This window comes from Mirounga angustirostris, unplaced genomic scaffold (assembly GCF_029215605.1).
Source record: "Mirounga angustirostris isolate CCGP_5_RB_7025 unplaced genomic scaffold, mMirAng1.0.hap1 SCAF_6, whole genome shotgun sequence".
In the NCBI taxonomy this organism is placed as follows: domain Eukaryota; kingdom Metazoa; phylum Chordata; class Mammalia; order Carnivora; family Phocidae; genus Mirounga; species Mirounga angustirostris.
Window position 1 is genome coordinate 149,266,182 of NW_026991714.1, and position 6,093 is coordinate 149,272,274.

Here is a 6,093-nt window from a genome sequence, read left to right on the forward strand (position 1 = left end):
TTTAAAAAAAAATTCAAAGTGTACCAATATGTCCATCATAACAATATCATTGATTAATATTACTTGGTTCTGGGCTAAACTAACTGAATTATATCCAATTATAGGTAAGATTCAGATACATACCAAAACTATTCAAGAGTCAGATGGGCTGGGAATAATATCTTAATAGAATGAATGGCTTATTTTTTAAAATGCTAAATCAGAGCATGAAAATCCAGACCTGCAGGCTGGCTAAATCCACACAGAGATGGGCAAATGGAATCTCAAACACTGTGCTGTTAATTTGTGGCATCCTTATAACTAAATTGGGCAGTTTGAAGAACACCAGGGAAGAAAGACAAATAAGTAAAATGGCTTATAAACAGCCAGAAAATAAGGAAATGAGATTCCAGCTGGATAAATGCCAGATAAAGCATCTGAGAAAAATAATCCCAAACACAGATAAAGTCACAGGGATGAGATGCTTAAAAATGCCAAAAGAAATCAAGCAAGTGAAAGATTAAATATTAGTTGTACACAATAGGAATACAGCGTGTTAAACAGAACATGTACCTCTTCTGGGTACACTGGTGTGACCACGAAGCCAGTGGATCTCTTCCCGTGTAAGGTCAAAATCTCTGGTCCTCCAGGAAGCTAGGGACGCATGGGTGTGGTGCTGGCTTTTCCCAAAGAACAAGGAACTAAGTTAATTCCACACTCCTAAAACGCTTGACAAATGAGAAGGTGGTTTTCATAACCGAGCACACTCCAAGTAAACCACAGAATACAAGAGTTGGAAAGGTCTTATGAAACCCAATGTCTGAAAATTTTATGACTCATGGTAATGGGAGCATTAGAGGTCATTGGTAGATGATATAGCTTAACACCATTATTTCTTGAGTGCTTACCACGTGCCAGGCACGGAGCGAAGCAACTTTCATGCATTGTCTCGTTTCATCCTCACGACGCCGCCTAAGAGAGGAATTGGTATTACCCCCACTTTACAGATGAGGAAGGGGAGACTCCGGGGGCAGTTGATGGCAAAGGCAGAACTGTAACCAGAGCTGAATGGCTCCCAAGTCTGTGCTCCTAACCACCTGAAGAGGTTGCCCCTTGTTGAGTGTTTCAAAGTGAGCCCCACTAAACGCACAGCCCCAAGTGGACGGGTCTAAAGCCCTGAGTTGTTGGGCGGCAGACAGCGTGTTCCAGGAGCCCGAAGTCCTCGGGACAGAGGAGAGGAAGGGCACCCTTCCGATCTCTCTCGCTCTGCTCTCTCAAGAAGAGTGACAGCAGCTCTAGCACTGGGGTGGGGAGAGGACAGGATGATGTCCACAACCTGAGCCTGTCCTCTTATTGAGTCTTTATCATCAGGAAACAAGATGTTTTGATTTCCATTTGCCTGCCTTTCCCAGTGAAGGGTCTTCCCTCTCTTCTGAATTCGGTCAGATAACGGGCTTGGCACTTCCAGCCAAGGGAACGCCGCAGCTCCCCTCCTGCTTAGCTGCTGTCTGCACCAGGGAGAGGGGCAGTGAGAAGGCCTCGGGGACTCCCCCAGTCAGGAGACGTTCCTGACACAAGACAGGGCTCTGCCCCAAACACAGGGCCCACCCTTCCCTTGCGCCTTCCATCCTCCACCACCTACCAGCCTGGCACTACCCAGGCCAAAGGAGCATCAGAAAAGCTGGGAGAGGCCAGGTCTGGCGTGCACACCCTCTCACCCCAGGCTGACCAAGGACCCTGGCCAGGTACCCAGCTGGGCTCTGCTCTGGAGCAACCTTTCAGCAGTACATGGTAGTCAGGATGGGCCAGAAGTGTCAGGTCACCACCAGGAAAGCTAGGAGGTAACGTCCCCAGCCTCCAGGGCCAACTGTGCAAGACGGCCTACCCAAAAATCTGAGCAGAATCATTCCAGCTGGGGTCCACGCTTTACATGTCATTCTTCACAGAGTTACAGAATCCACCTGGAGGGGGGCTTGAAACGCATCTAAGCCAGCCACATAGCTACTCCTGCAGGACGGGGGAGATGCTCGCGACAGTTACATAAAGTGAGCACCAGAAAGAGAAGGCAGTGCCGAGTCTAAACTCTGGCTCTGCTCTCAGGCACGTTACCCACCCAGTGCCAGGTATCTGGGGATGCTAAGGATAGACAAGTGAATAAAAGAGACAAAAACCCCTGCCCTCACACAGTTTATATTCCATGGCATCTATAAATTGTGGGCAACACCCACGCCTCCCCTACAGAGTTACTAGAAGTCAGAATAAGGTCCTGTGTTGCATACAAGGCTTGTTTAATGGTGTAAGAAAAATTCCCCAAACCTGGCACAGCATCTCTGGAGCTGGAACTCAACAAGAAGGGGGCAGGGGGCCGGACCCTCCCTGCCGTGTCCCAGGATGTCCCCCAGGGCTGAACAGGCAAGAACCTCTCCAAGGCTGGAAGCAGGATCACCTGCAACCTCTGGCCCCACAGCAGGAGACACGACCACCACCAGCCACTGTGTCCGGAGGCTCTGCTCCAAAGGCACCCCGTGGCGTTCCAGAAAACTCACAACCACATTCTCATCAGCTTGCCTCCAAAAGCACCCCTGGAATATTTCTTGGTCAACCAAAAAGAAAGGAAATTAGTTTTTTGCCCCAAACTTGTGTGTGGGCGGGGGGGGGGGGGGGGGGGGGGGGTTAGTAGTCTTCCTCTACAGATGCTTCTATTTACACCTTGTAGGTTTTAAGCAAAGATAATTAAATGGATCTTTCAAGGCAAAGACCAACCGGTGAGACTAAATTATAGTTAAGCACATGCTTCTAATTGAAACCTGCAACTTACCAAGCCGACCGAGAGCTTCCGCCTGATCTGTGCCCAAGCGGGCCGCTGCCGCTTTGATCTTCACGGTCAAATGCAGTAACCAGATAGCTGAAGGACGTTAGGCGAACCCAGAAGGTGATCCCACCTACCAAATTTTGGGCTTTTTTTTTTAATATTTTTTATTTATTCATGAGAGACAGAGAGAGAGAGAGAGGCCAAGGGAGAAGCAGGCTCCCAAGGAGCAGGGAGCCCGATGCGGGACTCGATCCCAGGACACCGAGATCATGACCTGAGTTGAAGGCAGACGCTTAACCATCTGAGCCACCCAGGCGCCCCAAATTTTGGGCTTTTGTCCGAGTCCTGACTTTGCTTGGTGCCTCCAAGCAAAGCGTCTTCCAAGCTTTGAGCCTCTTGCCTGGGGAAGCGGCCAACCCCAAGGCCCAGCAAGTTGTCTGGCACCTGTTGGTTGACGCACCTGTTGGCGTCCCCTGGTTCCTCAGCTGCGCCTCCCGCTTCGTTCCTGGAGGATGCTGGGCCTGGGACCCAGCGTTCTGGAGAGAAGAGCTCCTGACAGTAGCGGTCCAGCCACCGAAGCCACGTGCACGGGTGACAAGGACAGCAAGGCCACAGCACCCACCGATGTTCTGCCGCTTGCCTGGTGCGTCCTCCAGCCCCGGTTCACAGCCTACCCTTCCCGCTGCCGCCCTGTCCTGCTCCTTCTGTGTCTGCTCACTGTGGAATGTTCCCGAGTCCTGTGCTCTGCACAGCTCTGCACAGCTCTGCACAACCCGGATGGTTATGACCGGGCCCCCGCCCACCCTTTTGTGTTAGGGGCGTGGCTTCCTGCAGAGAACCACCTTCCCCATGGGGCGTGATAAGATTCTGTTAACCTTCAGAATAAAACTCCAGGTTATTTTACCAGCCAAAGTGGGTTTATTAAGGAATAGCAGGGAACTGCAATCTGGAACAAGCAAAACTATAGGCGAGTTCCTAGAACAAAGAAGAGGGAAAAGAGACGCTGGGAGGGGGGTCCCTAAACCAAAAGTCCACGGGAGTAAACTGGGCGTTCCAACTATGGTGGCTTTTCATTGGCTGAGCTGTGAGCCTCTCTCATTGGCTGGGCTGTTGGGGGGCCGGGGGAGAAAACCTTTATTTCCTGCGAGGATAGTAAACTCGGATCCGAGTGCAAAGCCTCTCTCTTCCTGTTGGATCGGCAACTGGGGACAAGCAGTGGGGCGGGAGCATTCCCCCTGCAAGCCCCTGGCTCTACTGTAGTGAGGGCTCCCCTTATTAATATTCGCAATTCCCAGATGACCCCCTGGTACCTACAATAAAGCCAATGCTGACCTCCTCCCCACAAATTCCCATTCTTTGTCTCCTAAGTGATTGGCTGAACTATTTGTCCACACTGACCAATCTGGACAAAACACCAATGACGGAACTTGACCAAACTCCCATCAGATCTCCCCTTCCCCAGGCTCTTGCGTTTGTCCGAGCGTTGGAACAATGAACAGCTCCTCGGTGGCCCCTCCTGAGAATCAGCTGACCTCCAGGGCACACATTCCCTGACCCACCGCCTGGCCATCCTGCCCTCTGACTCCCCCACACCTGTTCTTTCCAGCCTATTTACTCCTCCCTCCAAAAGGAAAACCTTTTCCGGCGGACCTTTGGGAGCTTGCGCAGCTCAGGGTCGAGTGTTCTTATCGCAGGAGTCCCCGCCCCCCATCGCAGTGATCCTTTCAAGCAAAGTTCCCCCAAACCTAAGTCCAGATTCATATTTATCCGACACTGCCAAGTCCGGCTTCATTCATGCGCACTCAGTCTCCCGCTTTCTCCTTGATTACCTGGGAAAGTCTGACCAGCCTCTCAGACCTCCACTCACCTCCCCCAGGGAGCCCTCCCTGACTCTGCCCACACTTCAGCCCACTAGAAAGCAGATGGGTCTGCCAACGTAGCTTCAGGTCGTTGCATTTCTGCAATAACCACGCAGCCTCAAGCAAGCTCCTTCACCTCTCAGAGCTGAGTTTTCAACTCTACAGAAGCTGCCAAAGCTGCTGTCCTCCCAAGAGGGATAAAAGGAGGGTCGGGGGCGCAGTGCCCGTGCAGCGCTCAGTCCTTGGAAGCCAAGGCCAGCTAGACGCCCCAGGTGTGCCGTGAAGCTGCCCTAGCACCCAAGGTAAAGGTCACTGGCTGGGCCCGGCCCTCGTGCCCTGCTGAGCAGTGGAGAGGGCAGAACCACCTGTGAGACCTAGTTACTGCGAACGAGAGGAAGCCAGCCAGCACAGCTCCAAGAAGCCAGGCTCCGTAATGCCACCAAATACAAAGCTGCAGACACCTTTGGGTGCCCAGTGCTTCCCACCTAGTGGTTCCCACTGGGACGGAGTCTGACAAGGTAGCAATGGGGGTCTGCTCTCTGTTTCCTGTGCGCTTCTCTGGCTAAAGCTACAGGTGCTCATTAAAAGACTCACTTTTAAAATTGCTTCGGTTGGCTTCATCGCACATCATTGCGGTAGCACTGACCTGCTATTTGATAAATGTGCTTTGTATGCAAAGTCTTTCCCAGAATGAGATCCGGGGGGAGGAAAGTTCTGGAAGATGTCCTGTGGCTGAGGCCCTGAGAATGGGGGAGGGGGGAGTGTACCATATTCAGAGCCCAAGAACCGGGGTCACAGATTTGCCTCTCACATAGTTTTCTTGGGTAGCACACAAATCTTGTTTTTGTCTTGTTTTCAGTTTCGCTGTGCTGGCCATTCACCAATGCATTGTCTACTTTCCGATCACTACCTAGTGACTCATCCCCACCCGGTTCCCCCAGCCGTGGACTGTGACGTCCACCAGGCCTCCTGCCTCCTCAGCCAGGGTCTTCCCTGTGACACAGTGGTGATGGCCGACTGGGGACTGCAGCCATTTCTCAGGGAGGTCTTGGCCCCAAGTCTGCCTCCCAGGCCAAGAGAATCCTCCAGGTGCTCAAGAGACACATTCAAGAGTCTGAGACTCAGAAACCTCATTTATGTAACTTTTAAAGCACAATTTTCCTCTCTGACCTAACTTTTCTATTTCCAGAAACATATCCCAAGGAAATGTGGTCCAAAAAAGTATGTATAATGATATTCATCAGAGCACTGATTGAACACCAAAAACTTGGCCACAATATAAATGTCTAGCAATAGAGCATGAATACATGATTTATAACCAGTAAGAAACTATACAGCCACTTAAAAATTATGTGTGTGCTTGAATCAGATATTTGTTTAATAACAAATTAATGGCATATTGTTTAATGAGAAAATTATACATTATCTTGTAATGGACCCAGT